We start from the raw sequence: 18,242 nt of genomic DNA on the forward strand, positions 1-18,242 counted from the left end.
AAACTTGTCTTATAAAACAAACAATTGGTCTGGTTCACATATCTAATGACAAAGCTCCTCTAGCAGTCAAGCTTTCATAATGAAGTTTACTTAAGAGAAGGACTCCTAAACCTTAATGCTTTACCGATGTTCAGAGCGATAGAATTCAGAAGATTCTGTTCCTTCAGTAATAACTGCATATTTTGGGGGGGTTTCTCAGAGAATTCAAAGAAAAGAAGTTTTGGTGACAACAGCGTGGAATAGGATGATTTGTAGTTATGTTGCATTAATGTTGTCTTTGGACAAGCTTAATGCTGAATTTGCAAGTGTATACTTATATTAACTACGCAGTTTGCCCTGAGGATATTGAAACCAAAATTGTAGGCTGGATAAAAGTACCATATGGCTAACGGGGAAAAAAATCGATGTAACTTAATAGTCAAATGAGTACAGGGCATAGGACATTCAGCCCCATGAAGTTTGGTGCAAATAGCTGAAACAAAAATAGCCAAGTGACAAATCGTATGGATTGCTTTATTTTTTCTCAGGCAGGATGACTTGACTGCTGGCTCACAGCTGCAGCCCAACTCCTTCTACAGAGGAATTGCTGCGCGGCAGATTAAACATTGCAGCGAAGATACCTCTATCCCTTTTGCCTTCCCAGGGAGCGTGTTACGACAAATGCTGAAGGGATGTTTGCAGGAAGGGAAAACTATCTCTGCAGTTCAAGGCTCATTCACAGAAAATACTGGCTTGTGGACTTGATGCAGCATACACGGCCAACTCTGTATCAAATTCAACAAACTGCTGCTTTTGAACTAGGGGTTAGGAATACAATTTCCCTATCTTCAGCCTTCTCACCAGAAGTAAACAGTGTTAGGAAGATGAAAGATGGTCCTAACAGGTGTAAATCTGTACAGCGTACACCTTTCTGTACAGAAGTAACTAGGAGCAGATGTCCTCTAAATCCTATATTATGGGATTTATTATGCTATTAAGTTTAATTGTGTTTGGATATTTGTAATTCTTTTGAAGACACTTACTTCTCTGTTTCAGGTTAAAAAAAAAAATCCACCACTAATGGGCATACCTCCTAACTTTCTTCTCATTATAGCTCAAATAATTGTAACAATAAAGATGCAGCAGAAAAGGCTTCAGTTGCCCAAGGAAAGACCAAGTGTTTTTAGTAGAACTGGTACATTTTGTGGTGATGTTGCCATGGGAATCACCATGTCCTTGCTGCTATCGTCTCTTACACTAGTTAGATTAAAGTTAATATTGCTGTAGTTGTGTAGGAATTGCACCTCTTGATAGTGGCCTAACATTATATCTATATAATGAGCAGAACAGACTTGCAATACACAAAAACATCCTTTCTCCTGCCGTCTCCCCACCTCTCTGCTTCTGCGGGCAAATGGGCTGCCATACAAATGCATGGATGCCTAATCTTTGCGAAAACCTGAAAAGCTGGTGATTATTTAAAAAAGGAATTGTGCTGAAAATATTTTAGTTGCATGACACTTGAGTTGATCTGGAATTGTAAAGGTCTCTCTAAACAACCATTTGTGGAGCAGAAACTTCGTACAGCTTGCAAATGTACAGATGTGTTTTCAAGCAAAATGTGCTTACCCTGTTGTATCTCTGCTGTCCTTGGCTTCTGTTCAGCAGTGATTGAATACCACATCTGCAGTAACCATGAATGGAGACTAGGCTAGGACTCTGGAATCATTATCCAGAAGAGCTGCCTTCTATGGGGTGAGATTGGTTTGGGAACTCATTGTGCCAGGTAGCAGTGATCCATCAAAATAATTTCATAAACTAAAGTGACTAGTCAAATGGGGACAGTTGATTTATTGTAAAAGAGAAGGAATCTTCTATTTCAATATGTATGTAAAGAAGCCTCTGGAGTATCATCAATGTTTGATTTTTGAGCTCAGCTATTTCCATGAGTGGAATGTTACTGCTTTTGTAATGTCAGAGTACTATAAAAATGGGCATCTGAAAGGGTGCTCTTCCCCCAGTTCTACACCTATTGCATATAAACTTGTGTTGGTGTACAAAGTTGAAGATACTAAATTTCTTACACGTTTTGAGTGTTGACCCCCTAGAAGGCAAAGCCTGGTTAAGCAATTAATGTATTGAGTGCTAGACAAATCATCATTTTACTTGCTTGTGCCAGTACCACTCATTGGGCGTTATTTAAATTTTGCTAGCAGCTCAAGCACTGCTAAAAATAAATTCATTTGTTTATAGACTTCTTTGACAACAGCCAAATAAAACCACACGATCATATTTTGAACAGAAGGCACAAAGCCAAATAAGCGCTGTCTTTGAACTTGGCTAAAACTTGCTGGTTTATGGCGGAGATTGGTTGTACACCTGCTATTTTTCCCCTCCTGCCCCCATTTTGTTTCCTTTGAAAACTTTTTCATACCGGTGTGCTCTTATCTAAATATAGTACGTTAGTTTGCTGAGTAAACAGCAGGTCCTGTTTTGCATTAACGGTGCACATTGCAGAGCAAAAAAGAGACTAAAAAGTGGCAGCAAAGAAACTGTTAAAGACAATACTTGGGGCTGGAAATACAGGGCAGAGGCCTTGAATGCATGTCCAGAAATCAAAGGAAAGGAGGTTGAACACGCTGGAATGCAGGCACAGTCAGGCTTTGTTGCAGTAAACTTTGAAAAGTTAAGTAATGGTCCAGAGGTCACCTGGACTTTCTGGCAGTAGGGGAGCAGTGAGAATCTTCACATTATTTCAGCGCAGCAAGCAAGGGCAAAAGGAGGTGAAGAAAGATAGCAAGGAGGACAGATGACATCTGTTGTGGTATCTTCAGTTGTGCGATACTAAGATTTAAACGTCCTGGAATGAATGCTTCTTTTAAGACGTGAAAATGTTGAGACGAAATTTATTGGCAGTAAAAACAATACTGAGAATGTCACTTGTGGGAATAGTCTTACTTGCCGTATAAACTGGGCTTCCGTATCTCTCTATATAAGGAATATAGAGAAAAGATGCGAAGTTATTGCACAGGCTAGCAGCCGACTCTGCGTTTACTTCTCAATCCTGCCCTCTGCTCGCTATGCCAAAGGAACAAACAAGAATGCCCACAGTCCTAGTGGGAACGCCACAAGAATTCCCACAGTCCTAGAGCGAACTAGGGCTTGGATCCTCTGAGCGAAATTGTTGTAGCTGTAGTGGGGCAGATGGACCCATATCCATGTGTGTCAACTTGATAAGATGATGCTTAATGAAGTCCTGGTGTCCCCCCCTTCTTTAAAGGATTTTTTTTTTTGGGGGGGTGGGGTGTAAAAGGTGACTGTTTTTTAGCAGGAAGAACTAACCTCAAAGGTACAGAACCGTGAATGCACTCTTACTACAGGCAAATTGATATATACGTGATCTGCTTTCACTTAAGGTAGTATGCTACCAAAAATCAGGACTGAAATACATTATTGTGAACAATGACACAAAATGTGATTTAGTTTTGTAGTGCTGTGAGGATTTAAAAACAAGAACAACCAAAAAAAACCCCAAACCCCCAACAACAGCAAAACCTCTGAAGACTCATTGGTTGTGTCTAGGTCAGTATGAGCTGTTGGAGAGTGCTTTGATTTAAAGAAAAAAAAATACAAGGTATCAATGTCAAGAGGCAATTGAAAATACCAAACAGTGAACTGAGAGAAAACCAGGTAAAGCTGATAGTATAGGGATCCCTCAGGGAGTGTTTGAGTAACACTTATGGAGGATAAAGAAGGTATTTGAAGTAATGCTTCTAAAAGCTGAATGGATTAGTTGTTAAAACTCTCCCTGAAAGTTGTAATCGTACTGAAGCTTGCGTTTGGGGGACTGATTTTAAGAAAGAAGAAAACCCCACCCAAAACCAAACCAAACCATGCCAAACACTGCCCCCCCCCCCAACCCCACAAAACAACCAAAAAACCAAACAAAAAACCTCCCTAAAACCCAAAAATCAAACAAAAAAATCAAAAAAACTTGTAAGGTATTTTTCAGAAGATAAGAACTAGGCTATGTTGCTCTATCCAGTGCCAAAATAATTTCAAGAAATTGTAACCTCAAGATTATCTAAGGAAGGGCATTTTATATTGGGGATGGCTCAGACAATAAGCACTGCAGGTTTTGGGACAGATGGAACCTGACTAATAGCAAGAAAACCATTAGCTGTAAGTACAGCCGTTATACTTGAAACTGAGGCCTCCAGGCATCTAAAAAGAAGCCAAGAATCCTGTCTGTGGGATTTTTCTCTTACAGTAGGGCATTTCTTAAATTTCTGCATGCAAAGACTTAATAGTTACAGATTACAGTGCTTCTAAAGATTTAACTGAGTAGATGAGATCAAACAAGTTTAAGACTTAAATTCCATTCTTTATGCCTTCTGTCTAATGACTTATAGCACTAGAATATACACTTGCTTTTGTCTTCATCTCTTCAGGTTTTCTAATTTAGTCTTAATAGGAGAAAAGGGTTGTATCGATGGCAACAAAACTCAGGTTGCAATTGGTATAGCCATGCGGCCACTGAAACCAGGTTGACTTCAGGGGCAGATTAACATGATTAGTTAGCAAAGAATGATTGGGACTTAAACATCTACCAAAACTGATCTGGAAAGTCAAACAGCTCCTGTCTTGAGTGGCGACGTGGCTCTTCCCAGTGAAAGCCATATCAAGTCCACTGGGAGGAAGTTTTACGTCTCCAGATGTTTCAGGTTGTCTTTGTATTTGGCATCATCCCAAATACTGCCAGCGTAGGCTATGAGGTTAATCCAGAGGTTAAGTATGTTAAGGCTTTAATACTTTTCTTGCAGCTTAGTGTGAAATCTAGTTTGTGCTCTAAAAGCACCATTTTATTTTTCTAAAAGATAACTTTGCCATTTTAATGACAAATCGCTCAGACTTCTTATAATCTGTGTGTGGAATTTAATCTGCAGATGCCTCTTTTGAAATAAGACTTAAGTGTAGTTTACACTGAAAATTTTATCCATAAAGTACTTTGGTTTAAATTGCATAGGGAGGTTTCAGATGCTGGATTTTGATTTGTAATTATTGTTGGATCAGTGACTGAATGAATTCCTGGGATGGAAGGTTGACACCAATGATGTCCCCATAAGTTTTATTGTTTGTTCTTTCTCCTTATAGAATAAACATGGTGAGATCTTGTCTTCTGTGAAAGATAAGCGTAGAGATGTAATGGCCTCCAAAGCCTGAGGATTAAAGACATAAATTCCATGTGCAGAAAATTGCTCGTTCTTGTTGAAGGCTTCTTGGCTGCTCGCTCTAACTAATGCACATGTATATCTAAAATACATTTTGACAACAACCCTCTGCAGACAGATTTCCTTAATTTTATTAAGGAAAATACAAATACTTGATACAAATTAAAGATGAAGCTTGATTTGGTCATTTTCTAAATGTTTATGGGTGATGATTGCACGTTTAGAGGCTAAATTGATGATAAAGTGTTCTGCTATAGATATCTTCATATTCTGAGAAGCATTTAGCTGCCATTAGAGGCAAGGACCTCTATAAGGGAGTATTTCAATTGGAGCCATGGCTGTTGAAAAGCCATACTTGCATCTTAACTGTTATTTTAAATGCAAGATAAAAGGATGCACTCCTCAGTTAAACTCCAATTTTAAAGAGGTTTTTCTTTCTTCATAAGGCCTTACCTGTAAATGGAAAGGCAATCAGAAATAATCCTGTCTAGTGGCTTGCCACTTATGATCGCTCTTGATTTAAGTTAGAATAATGCCTTCTGTAGATGTATTCAATGCAGGGGAACACCATATGCTAATGCTTCTTAATACTTCTTTGTACTTCTGCAGAAAAGTTTGTCTTCCACTTGCTCGTAAAGCAAAGATGGTCACAATATCGTTGAACTTGCTTAGGGATTTCTGATGTGCAGTTATATATTAAAAATTTACTATGCAGTTCTTCATTACTTCTGGGGTTAAGTTGCATTCTTACTTCCTGAGCTATTAAAAAAAAAAAAATCTCACTCAATTAACTGACCTGTAAAGAAACATCTAAACGAGTTTTGATTGCGAAGTTACTGGTTCCTGAGCTGTGGGAGGGATAGACAGGTCTGCAGGTCAGAGGTGAAATAGTAAGTGGTTTGAAAAGTTTCAGCTGCAGGGGGAAAAAAAGGAATTGGCTCATTTGTAAAATCATTAATGTAATAAGAATGAGATTTTTTTTTTTAACAGAATTGAAGCAGATGCACCATTTCAATTTTTGTAATATTGTTTTCTGATAAGCAATTACAAACAATTGAACAGTAAGGGGGGGGGGAATGAAAACAGGTGAAATGGTTTTGAGAGATCATAAACCCAAGATATTTTAATCAGTAATCTCTTCAGATTCAAGTCTTTATTCTGATGCTGACTTTAAGAGCAACCCTCGCTTATCAAAGCAAAATATTTACTTCCCTTCCATATGGCTCTTTGGCAATATTCTTACTTAGATCATAAATTGGCTTCACTGTGGATTCTAATTGCTTAATCTCATGAGACAAGTATTGGTGCTGGACTTCATGTAAAGCAAGTGGAAACTGCAGAGCCTTTTTAGCACAGCGATGCGTTGTTCTGGAGGCATTAATTTCCTGAAACCCTTACTGCTACCTGCTGCAGGGAAGGATAATAGAAAACTTTTGTAAACAAAGCTTTTTTTCCCTCTGTGTTCTGCTTGGCTGTATTTTCTATTCCACGGATCATTTTCTGTCCTACTCTGTAGTACACATAAAGGGATTGCATTCTGAATGAGCCTGTCTGCGAGGAGTGTACCTGGCTAGAAATAGTGGCGCTTTGGTGGCTCATGCCAGGCTTCTCAGCGGGTATGCGAGAGAGGGTGCTTTTAAACTTACCCTCCAGCTTAATTGCTTCCCCTTCCAGAGATGGACAGCAAACACTTTGGACAGAAACGTAAAAATATGTCTCCGTTGCTTTGTGTTTAGACCACTGGTACTTCAGTCGGCGCACAGCTGTATCAATGTGTTCCCTGGAAAGAAGGAACTGCGCCTCCCTTCCTTTCCCCCAGGTAATGTGGACAGTTGTGTGCGGAGGATAACAACATTTCTCCAGTTAGCTAGAAGTGCCCTGAGGTAGTTGCATCTGTATGCTGAGTTTTATGTGTATTTAACTGATTTTGTGAAATATTCAGGTATGGAAGGCTGTTCCAGGCTATCCAGGTGGTGGTGTGATGTAGCATCTGCCCAGTGTGGGTCTTTATTTGCATGCTGGAGGAAGCATGTTCCTCTGCCTCTCACCGTGTGGACAGATGGTATCCATAACCTTGATGTAAAGCACATGGCACAGGCTGCAGAGGGGGTTGCTTTCTGTGCAAACATGTGAGGCTTTGTATCCTGTCCATTGCTTCAAACTATTTTCAGACATTAAGGGAAAAGAGAACCTAGGTTACTAAAAAATGCATCCTAGGTGAACGAGGTGAGCGCAGAGGGGATACGTTCAGCTCAACTGCTAGCTAGCCTGAAGCTCAGTAGCGTATGCAACAGAGTGATGGCTGGGCAATGAAATCAAGCTGATCCTTTTACAAATCTCTCATCAGAGATGGCTGAGAGTTTGGAATAGACATTTCTTGGACGATAGTGGCTGTAGACAGTCCAGGAATAGATATAAGAAGCTCTTTATGGAGACTATATGCCAGTAGCTGCACTTCCGTGGTATTTATCATAGAATATAGTAAATTGTCTATGGGAGATAAATATTTGCTGCTTCTCAGGGATTGAGAGACGTCTGCTTAAGAGTTTAGCTTTAAAAGACAAAAATGGCATTTACTATTTAAGGAAGTGGCCTGTTTCTGTCCAGGCTCGCACTTAGAATTGATTTTCTTAACGTGGTTACTAGAAGTGTCTGTGTGTGTGTAACACCTTTGTAAAGACGAAAGAGGTTTTGGTAGTCACTGCCACATGAGCAATGCATTCCAAGAGCTGGAATGGAAGGATGCTTCTTAGGATGGAGGTCTTCTCCACAAGTATGAGTGCACGCAGACAGATATTTGAAGACTGTACATAGTAGATCTGTATAAAAAAAAAAAAGGGGGCATCTGCAATATTATACTCTCACTTAAGATAGCTAAAAACTAAGTTACTTTCTTTAAGAGGAGTTAGAGAAAATGTAGGACAAAAAGAATGTGATTAGTCATGTTCTTTGTGAAATATGGTGCTGTTTCAGTGAACACTGTTAATTGGCGGTTGTAGGTCTAATATCCAGCCAATTTGGTAAACTTATCAAATAGGTCCTTTTTAAGCAGTTGGTCATATGTTGTGCTTTAATACAGAACTCTTTGTCGTTATACCTGCTTCCTCCCTAGCACATTAGAATTTATTGCACTGTTTTATATCAGAGTACTGGGAGAGAATTGCCATAACCCGGTAAATCTCTGTTTGCAAGTAAGTACCCTGGGTTGGTCATAGAGGAACAGTTCCAGCAGCGTAACTGACAATTACCTACTTTGTTGCTATGGTATGCAATGGGAATTGGGCACCTGCTGTCACTTATTTATTTGTTTTTTAATTTCAGAATGGTGTCTGAAAATGCTTCTTATATAACTTACATTGGCTCTTGCAGCTAGTGATTCACGTGTTTACCCTTGTATTAACTTACCTTCATGATGCCATTTCATGTGGGAGATGGTGTACTTTCATGCATGATCTGCAGTGAGATCCATTAGTCTAAGCACCAGCCCAAATTTAGTTTGTATATAGTTCTGATACGAGTTTTAAGCTTTATACTGTTTGGGAATTCAGTTGAAACTCCTTTTTCACTTTTGGTAATGGAAAATCACATCTAAACTCTTCCTGCTTTTCTGCAATCAAATTGTATTTATGGGGTTTTTTTGAGGGTATGAATACGCAGCACGTATGAGCAGTGGGATGCTGCACGGTGAACTGAAGTGTATGAAGCATTAAGAATAATGAAATAGAAAGCTTTCTATACACTCGTCGTAACATAAAAGCAGTATTTTAAAACATGGAATACTATCAAAGAATACTTTTTTCCTGTTTCTTGAAGTGACCAAGAGTCCTGAGGCCTTAGCACGAGGTTGGTAGCATTATAACTCATGGAATTTCTTGGAAGCCTATGCATCCTGTGATGGGTTTGGTTTAATTACGCTGATTAAAAGGTGTCTCCTCACTTTGGCAGTAGAAGCACGGTAATAATAAGAAACTGATGCACTGTATTGGAAAAGAGCTGCTCACTTGCTAGAAACAATACAAACAAAGCTGTACATCTAGTAAGAATATCATGAGTAAAATGTAAACTGACACTACTGAAAGTGCCAATATAAATGCATTTATAAACTTCTGAGGCACGGTTCCATCAAATAATATGGGGATGTCAGTTTTACTGATACCTCTGTTTTGTTTCTCTTCTGTAACAGAATAAACTATCCTGCTATAAGTACTGGACTGGTATTACTGTAAGCCAGTACCACTGATGTTTAGTAATTAGAGGTACAGTTCCGCATTAATCGCCTACTGCTGCTAGCACAGAGGAATTCAAGATTCGTATCTGACGTGGAGTAAGAGGAGAATTCATCCTTACTAGAAACTGTTTGTGTATTAAAATACAGATGATATGGTGCAAAATATAGATTTCTGGTACTAGAAATTGGAGAGGGCATTTTGGAAAATTGCTTCTACCAAGTATTGAGTTTTGGTTAAGAGCAAGAATAGAAAAGTGAAACAACTAATCTGATTTTAATTTATAGTGTTGCTGCAGAATATGTGAGAAGTGCACTCATTTTTATTTTTGGTTATATACAACCAAACTTGTATGTTAAAAAATGCTTCAGGCTGACGCATATCTCTGGAATGCTCACACTCGTCTTTTAGGTAAAAGCATCCTCTGGCTTAGGGGCAAAGGTTTTTCCTAAGAGTTTCACTGAACCTAGCCGTGAGGTGTGCCTTTTCTGGGGGGTTCCATGGTGACGTTTTTCACTAACTGCACTGGAAAGACACACACACACATACGCAGTTTTTAACTTTCCAGTGGAAGAACTGGAAGCGACTGCTAGTCCTGGTACGGCATACCAGGGAGCGTTTCCTGCCTTGTAGGCTGTGTGATCCCACTATCAAAAAGTGGAGGGAGCCAGACTTCAAACCTACCCACTATGTGAAGGACTTGCATTTTACTGTAGTGCAATTTCATTCCATCACCCATTTTATTTTCACTTAAAAGGATTTATCAGACATGCTTGTCAATGGGGTAGCAGTATTAGTCTGAAGGATTTCGGGCAGCAATTGTAAAGACTATCTAAAATGCTTGAGGGGAAGTGTTACAGCTCTCAGTCCTCCTATAATTGAAAAAAGCGAAATATCTCATAAATGTTGACCCTGTGCTATCTTTCAGACTGACTTGGCAGGCTGGGCTGTGGGAGTCTTTTAATTACAGACCCCATCCAAACTGATTGAGGTAATGATTTCCTTGCCAGTCAGGTGCGATCCAGGCTGGTTAGTGTGCAGCCTCCCTAGAACCTCCAGAGAGCGTGAGCCGTCCGGGAGCTGGCATGGCTGAGGGCTGATAGCCTCTTGTGAACAGGACGTGCATCTGAAATAGTATCTCCTTTCACATGGGCTATGGGGCAGAGATGAATAAATGCTGATTCCTGTCATTACAGGTCTGAGTCAGCTTTGAGTCGGTGACTTCGTTTGCTTCTTTGCCATGACCAGTTTGGGTTTGTGGGCTCAGGGAAGTCGGAGTGTGCAAGAATTGCTGGGTTATCTTTATGTATTTCCCTATCTGAACTCCCCAATGGACATGGTCCTCTTTGTAAGAGGTACAACTCTCCCCTTTCCCTACCTATAAGCTCTCTATATGCTTCAAGGAATTACTGTAATAGCCAGAGACTTCTGAGATAAGGGATGCTGCGGACTAGGAATCTGCTGCTGTTGAGATATAGTGGTGTATTTCCAAATGTATGCAATAAAAACATCACAAGGATTACTGGGCCCATCATTTCTGTGGTATTGAAGCAGCTGTGATACTAGTTAGCTGCTGTGCCTTTGCAGTACCAGATTTTGCTGTCTTTTCTCCCGTATGTCCATGGGTTAGTGTTACATGTGTATTTCAGCAGCAGGCAGGAGAGGTTTGTAAGCTGATCGCTCCATAGTTTCCTTCCGAGTGAACTGCTGGATCAAAGCAAAACTGGGATGATGCATGTACAGAGGGAGAGAGGTACCAGTAAGGTGAGCAGTTCCGAGCCTCGAGCTGAACTACACCTTCTCTGGGATGAAGCCTTTGAGACAAGAGCTGGCTTTCTGATCAGGGGAGACTGGTGTGAGAAAGTAGCGGAGAGGAAAGACTTCACCAGAAGCCACTGGAGTCCTGCCGGTGGGTTCGGTGGTTTCAGAGTATTGCTACTCACGGTGGTATTGCAGTCCTACTTTTGGTGCCAGTTTTTGGATGGTGCCAATTACTGCTATCCATCTCCTGTTCAATTCCTGTAGGCTTTAGGGCGGACGAGATGGATGTGGAGATGCTATAACAACTTCTGTCGTCTTGTATTAAGGGATTCCCCTGGCAATATGTCTAGTCATTATTTGGGAGGTGAAGTAATGGTGGCAGACAAAGATGTGGTGCCAGGTTTGAAGGCTGTTTGTTATATGCCAGTCCTTAAGTTTGCTGAATATCACTAGATCAAATGCTTTATGTTCACTAAAATCAAACTTCACATCTTTCTATTCTATTAGGTAAATACTTGTTCTGGTTTGTGACATCGGAACACTTCTAGCAGTTTAAGCTTGAAAAAACAAGTAAGAAATCACATCAGTGACATGTGGGTCTCTTTCTGTTACCATTCTTCTTTTCAAGGAAAAACTTCTGTATGCTTTTTCCCCGTTTTCAGTATGCAGGTGACTTGATTTAATAAGCATAGCTCTGAAGAGTGAAGTAGTGAAAAAACCTTGATTGGCGTTGCAATAGGGAAGCTCAGTTTACACTGTTTTTTCTTCTGACGCCTTTGAGCTTACCATTATTCTGACCTCACACATCTTCCAAAGATTGCTCGTTACTCGCAGCATCTTACCTGTTCCTAACCCTAATGTGCATCATGTGTGACTTGTCAGATGTAACCTTCTGAAAGAAACTTTGTTCTGTAGAAAGTTGTTAGAGATCCTGTCCAGCAGGGTGCCGAGTCGAATGGAAGTGCTATATTCAAGGTGGCCGTCAGACTTGCTCGTATTATTTGGAAAAGAACAAAAAGACTATTAGGATATTACCGTTCTCAATCCATGAAAATAGCAGTTTTCCTACTGTGCAAGATAGTTTTTTATCTCAGTATTAAATCAAAATGCAATGCAGTAATCGTACTTCTGTAATTGATTCATTCTTTCTATTACTACTGTGACGGGCAGGCCCAAGAGCATGTTTTTGCACTGAGTGCTCATGCCTTCATTCTGTTATGCACAATAACAGAATCCTGCTGAACGGGCTATAATTAGTGGTGAAATGAATAATTTTTCTCATCCTGAAACTTACCTTGTTAAAATACTACTGACTGGTCAGGTCTTACTATACATAATACTTTATCACTTCTTTTAAGAATCTTCAGCCCAGTAGAATTTTTCTGACCGTGTCTAATAGACAACGTCTTGCAAACGAACCCATTTTTTGGAAAGGAAGATCTCCATTCCATATGTCTCTGTTACTGGACACAGTTTTGTACGTTGCTGGCAATGCACTGATGCTGATCAAGACCTACTTAGCAAGTGGGCGAGGGCACGACAGCAAGCATGCTTGCCCCTGAGCTCAGCGAGGTTTCAGATCTCCGATACGGCTGTATGTGCAGCAAGCAAGGCCACTCTTTTCAGACTCCTGGAATGAGTGTTTCTTTACTTAACAGAGTATTGTACATCTGTTGTGATCCACAGGGGCACGTAACATCATTCAGACGTGGTATAGACCAAAATAAAAATCCTAGAAAGCTCTAATAGCCTTCAGATGGAGCTGGAAGTTTCCTGGCAACATCTACCTTGTTTTGAATTGCTGCTCAGAACGTATACTCATAGAAATTTTATACCGAGACATGCTAGTGCCTACCCGTGATATAAGTAGTATTGTTTATATAGCCACTAATGAATTCCCCCTGAAGCTTTTTTCCTTGAAGGTAATCTGTTCATCTGCATTACAAATGCTGGAAGACTTAATATACTACAAAAGAACAACCTGTAACAGGTGTAGTTTTCTTTCTTGAGGCAAGTTCTGTGCTCAGAGCAAGGCTTAATCAAATGCATTGATTCTAGTATTGCTCTGTAAAGATTTGGTCCAATCTTTTCCTTCCAAAATGAAATTTGAATGCTCTTTAATATGTGGTTACTGTACACTCATACCTGTAGTAGGTCTCCTAAAATAAAATTAGTTCTTGTGGCTTACAAGGAGGTGTATTTCAGATAAAGTATAATTATTTAGCATGGAAGTTTGACATGCTGTTATAAACCTTGGCTTTTACCCAGTTCTTTTTATTCTGATGGGAGTGACAACTTCTAAAGAGGTGAGGAGATACAACTTGGCTTACTACCACATGGGTGGGTGTGGGGCTGTGAGACTATATTAAACTCCTGTCCATTTGTGGGGTTTTACGGTAAGATTACAGTTCTGCTTTTGGCTGGTTTTCTACCCTGCCATGTAAAGCAAAATTTTGCATCCTGAACATGAATCGTAGACAAATAGAGTTTTAAAACTGTTGTTTCTACTTTCTATATAATTTGTTTTTATAGAACATTGCCATAACTCTAGTCATTGCCCAAGTAAAGTATCTGCTAAGCTTGAAATTGTTGCAGGGGTAGTTGTGTACATCAGTCTATATAATATGCCTTAATGGTTATGAACAATATTTCATTTTGAAAATGACTACTTTCATGAGTCAGACTGAAAGCCGGCCCTGAAGCTGCTTTTGGAAGCAGCTTTACATTGTGCTGTTTCACTTCTAAGTATAGCTTTAAGTGTAAACAACAAATCAGATGACATAAGACTTTCAGCTTGTTTATTATTACTTTAAGAGGGGGGAATAATGGAGAGAATTGAACGTTTCCTGCTGGGGTGAGCCAAAGACTTGCTAAAATCTTTTGAGTGAGGAAAAGCCATAGAATGAGCTCTGCCTCTGAATCTGTGCTGCTTCTGGGATTGATTTAAGACCCTACTCTCACCTAAATGAACACGAGACTTGCTGATTGGGAATGGGAACCTCTCACATTCCCCATTTGAGTGGCTTTTCCGTCTCGTGCTTTTCTCAAAGATTTCTTCAAAATTGTGATATTCCTGTAAATGGCTTTCAATTTTTGTGAGCTGACAACATCCCACCAAGAACGTTTTGTTGAAAAATTGCCAACCAACTCAGCAACTGGAAGCCAAGATACTTTGTCGTTTTCCTGCCTGGTGTATTTGTAGGAGGACAGAGGTGACTGTCTCTTGGGTATGCAAAGCAGAAAACAGTAAGTCATTTTGGTAACACGAATGGAGATGTTTTCTGAGATCTCCAGTTTTCACAGATGTGGACTGACAGATGACCTGAGGGTGATGGCAGTACTTAATTTAAACAAAAATCGTTCAGGATTTTAATAGTCGCTTTGGTTTGCTGTCCCCTGTAAGCCTTAAGTACTGGGTTTTTTGTTTTTCTTTTGCCTTTGGTTTTCGGTTCAAGGTTTGTTAGGATGGTACCTGTTCCTCCTGGCCTCTGCTTGCAATGGAATTACAGTAAATACTGCTATTAGCAAAGTCATTTCTGCTTCTATTGACTATAACAATCTTAAAGAGGATGTGTTTTGCCATGTTTCCTACTGAGAATGAAGTTCCTGGGGTCAGGAAGAAGATGCCTTCAGTGGGGTGTGTGGGTTAATATTTAGTTCTACTCAAAATGGAATATTGGAAACCAGCCAGAGATAAGAGGAGAAATTTTGGAGAAAGCTGCATGACATTTATCACATCGCTGATATAACTTAAATATATAAATGGAATATATTCTGTTTAAAATAAAGTACTGTAGCGTAGATGATCTGATATATATTGTAGCCTTTTCTTTCTTTAAGGTCTACCTTAAAAGAAATAATGCAATACATTGCCAGAAATTTCTTCGCCTTTCTCCTTATTTCAGCAATGACAGTATCATTTCTTTTGCCTGGGTCAAAAGGAAAAAAAAAAAAAAACAAAGCCCAGCACATGGGTACAGCATAAGCAGAAACATTAAATATTGATCCAAAATCTTGGCTTTTAAAGAATGCTTAAAGAAAATCTAATGCTTTATTTCAAACTACAATACTAGTTTTTTTCAGCAGTGCATTCATTCAGTCCTGCAAACCGATTACTCATTCCCCGAGTAAAATTGACCATCTCTGAATAACTCTTTAAAATTTACTTGAGTAAATCTTTGCCTTGAAAATGCAAATTTAGCCGTTGCAAAATTTAGCAGCTTTTTTTATCTTTGGGGATCCTAAAAATAAAGAAGGGATGATGGTCCGTCTTCCCCCATTGTTAGCTGCGCTGAGTTGGAAGGTGTTCAGCTTGGGAGAGCAGTTGGTCCCAGCCTCGGTGCAGCTGGGCATAACTCAGCTAAGAGCGCCTTGCAGAGGCCCAGCCTTTACCTTGCAGCTTCTCCTTGCCTTATTTAAAATACTTCTTGAGTTTTAGTGAGAGGAATAGTGAGCTGACGGAAAGGTGGTCTAGGATGGCTGGTCGCTGCTTCTAGTGACCCCAGAATGCTTTGGGCACTCAAAGACATTTTTCCCTGTTTAGATGGTTCGGATGGTTTTGTTATCCTAATCAAGAGGAAAGGCAGAAAATTAAGGCATTAAAAATCCATTTGTCTTGGCTATATTTGAAAACGTGACAGTACAAGCAATTACATATAACATCTTTTTCAGTTGTAAGGCTTACAGTTCTGCAAGATGTAATTTGCTGAAAACTGAGTGTGGGAAGTGTCAGTTAAACACCTTATTCATTAATTTTTTCATTACTCATGGGGATGCATAGGTGAGTTCATTTCTCTTCCTTCCCTTGGTGTTCACCTAACTTTCAGGGAGAAGGTAATCATGCAGAAAAAGCTGCTTTAAAGTTACCTTTTGTCTATCAGAATACATAAGTGTATCTGAAAACCTAACAACTTAAAGTGACCAGACAGGCTTTAAAAAATGAGAAGGGAAGCACAAGAGACTCACGAATTAACACTGTGTCAGCTTTGAATTCATGAAGCTCCGAGTTTAGCCCTGTGCCAATTCCTTCCTCACCTCTGTTCTGGTCCATCTTGGACGTGTTGAAAGGTATGTACGACGATGGATGTCAGACTGCTTGTGTTATTATGGCCCCTCACTACAAGAAGGACGTTGAGGTGCTGGAGCGTGTCCAGAGAAGGGCAACGAGGCTGGTGAGGGGTCTGGAGAACAAGTCTGATGAGGAGCGGCTGAGGGAACTGGGGTTGTTTAGCCTGCAGAAAAGGAGGCTGAGGGGAGACCTCATCGCTCTCTACAACTACCTGACAGGAGGTTGTAGCGAGGTGGGGGTCGGTCTCTTCTCCCAAGTAACAAGCGATAGGACGAGAGGAAATGGCCTCAAGTTGCGGCAGGGGAGGTTTAGATTGGATGTAAGGAAAAATTTCTTTACTGAAAGAGTGGTTAAACATTGGACCAGGCTGCCCAGGGAAGTGGTTGAGTCCCCATCCCTGGAAGTATTTAAAAGACGAGTAGATGAGGCGCTTAGGGACATGGTTTAGTGGGTGGTGGTGTTGGGTCGACGGTTGGACTCGATGATCTTAGAGGTCTTTTCCAACCTCAATGATTCTATGATTCTGTGATTAGGGCAGGGTGCCAGGATGGAAATGCAGACCACTTCTGAAGTCTTGCGCACGTTTATATGTTAAAATGTTTGGAATAAAATAGAGTAACACAGCTGGAAGTAAAGCCATTTGATATCAGATCCTGTCTTCATTAACAAGAACTGACAAAGCGTTATCTCTTAACTATTTATTTAAGAGCTCTTCTGGGTGTGGGTTTGTGGGGTGGTTTTTCCATTCTATGTTGTTTTATAAAGTCTTTTTAATATGCAGTAAAATAAATCTTGTGATAAGAGGTAATGATGCCAGTAACACCCAAATTCTCAGAGCTCTTACCAAGGTCGAGAGTGTTCTTTGGGCAGATGCTGTGTTGGGTACACAAAATGCTACATTAAGTTTTTATAGTGGTGAGAGATACTGTTAAATGAAAATCATCATTCTTCCTTAAATGAAGGGCAGTGATGATCCTTCATCACCTCAAGTAAAAAGACAATTGTAACAATTTCAGAAAAGTGGTTTTTGAAACACAGGTAAGCTCTACAGCGAACCTTGTGAGTTCTCATGTCTGCTGGGTGTTCCAGGTTGGGAGATGGTACAGCACAGCTACTTACTGCGTTCCTCTTTCCAGGCACGAGTTGATTCACTTTGCTCTGGGCAACAGAATTTTCCACTGTGCTAATTTCTCTTCTGTTTTAAAGCATTCTGTGATGTTAGCTGTCAGGAACATCAACTGATGTTCCTACTTGTAGGTATACCTGGCCACCTTTCTGTAACCTACGCTCAGTCCGCTGAATTACAGCACTCTTCCCACCACCCAAGTCTCTCGTGGGGCAAGAGGCTAAGTTCGTTTTTCCTTCTTTCCTCTCAGCTTGTGCTTTTAAAATCATCCAGACTTCTTTGAGCTTGAAGGAAAATAGAGATAATGTTAGAGCATGTAATGAAGGGAGGAGGAAAAAAATGTCAATTTTGGGGACCTATTTCTACAATAGATTCTGAAAATTAGCTATTAGTACTGCTTGCTTTCTGGCACTAGACTTACGAAACTTTTACTGGCCATAACTTTTTCTACTGCCTCTAGCATAATATGCAAATTGTCATTGGAAGTCATTCTAATAAGAAATTGGTCTTCCCCTCCCCACCCCCAGCCCCCCCAGTCAAACTAGGGAAGATTCTTTAGTTCCTAAAGGAATACCCTTGTCATTGATTTCGAGGGAGCAACTTGGTGCTAGCTTATGGTCACTTAAGTGCTAGAGTTTGCAAGTTCATATTGATCACCTTCTTATTTGGGTCCCTGGTGAGATTATGACATGGAAAGGGTGTTTTGAGGCTTTGTTTTGCTCTGGAATCTCCTGCTTTGCTTTGTATGCTTGGTTCCTGTTTTTGTGGAGCCTACTGATGTATTTAAGGTTTCTGTAGCACTGAGGCTGGATTCTTTTGGAGGGAGGAAGGAAAAGAATTGGGCAAATGGT

General features: G+C 40.1%; 1 protein-coding gene across 6 annotated transcripts in view; it reads left to right on the plus strand.

The window, feature by feature from the left end:
• IQSEC1 (IQ motif and Sec7 domain ArfGEF 1) overlaps positions 1-18,242 on the plus strand; it is a 363,771-nt gene that overhangs the window by 61,232 nt on the left and 284,297 nt on the right. The window lies entirely within an intron of this gene.

Source organism: Aptenodytes patagonicus, chromosome 8 (assembly GCF_965638725.1).
Source record: "Aptenodytes patagonicus chromosome 8, bAptPat1.pri.cur, whole genome shotgun sequence".
In the NCBI taxonomy this organism is placed as follows: Eukaryota; Metazoa; Chordata; class Aves; order Sphenisciformes; family Spheniscidae; genus Aptenodytes; species Aptenodytes patagonicus.